This window comes from Corvus brachyrhynchos, unplaced genomic scaffold (genome assembly GCF_000691975.1).
Source record: "Corvus brachyrhynchos isolate BGI_N302 unplaced genomic scaffold, ASM69197v1 scaffold126, whole genome shotgun sequence".
NCBI lineage: Eukaryota > Metazoa > Chordata > Aves > Passeriformes > Corvidae > Corvus > Corvus brachyrhynchos.
The window spans coordinates 3,843,346-3,844,299 of NW_008239283.1; positions in this window are offsets into that span (position 1 = coordinate 3,843,346).

Here is a 954-nt window from a genome sequence, read left to right on the forward strand (position 1 = left end):
CGGGCTGTGGTTCTTCATGAACTGCTCCACCCCATCCCTTACTCCAACACCAACACAGCTCAGTCTGTGGTCTGACAAGACCTTGATTTCTCTCAGTATGTTTACTATCCAGCAGAAAATGCTGTTCTCCAAGTACATAGAGAGTTGTGTCAGCAAAGGAATTTAACTGCACTTTTCTGTTTATATCCCCTTTGGGAGTGAACTTCTTGAAGCCACGCAAGTCCCACAGTTCAACAGTTCTTAAGAGAACAACACTAAGCCACACGTTTAACATTGCTGTTGCTTCATGAGACATCCGAAAAACTTCAAGCCACGAGAACTTGAAACAGTAAAAGCTTAAGAAACAACACACACTGAGATACACAAAACCCCAAAAATAAGTTAAAGAGCCTGTCTAATCACAGATTATCACAGTTTCAGTCATGTTGGAAAAGACTCGATGTGAGACCATCGAGTCCAACCTATGACCAAACACCACCGTGTCAACCAGACCATGGCACAGAGTGCCACGTCCAGGCTTTCCTGGAACACCCCCAGGAACCTCACCGCCTCCCTGGGCAGCCCGTCCCAATGTCTAATCACCCGTTCTGGGAAGAAATTCCTCCCAGCGTCCAACCTAAGCCTCCTCTGGCGCAGTTTAACACTATGTCCTCCTTCCCATCTCTTTTTCAGACAGAAAGGCAGTGTACATGAGACGATGTGAATTCCTACAGGTTCCAATTACACTGTTATGAAACACGCACTGTCGGTACGAGGAAAGGAAACAAAACACACCAAACAGCCCCGAGAGCTGCACCGGCGACAACCCAGTACAGAAGGGCAGAACGAAGGGGAAAGCGACACATCGGACGGGCGATTCCGCTCCACTACACGGGCGGGCGGGGGCCGGACACCGATACCGCGGGCTGGGGCTGACACAGCACAAATCCCGCTCGGCGGGAGGGGCAGCGGGCG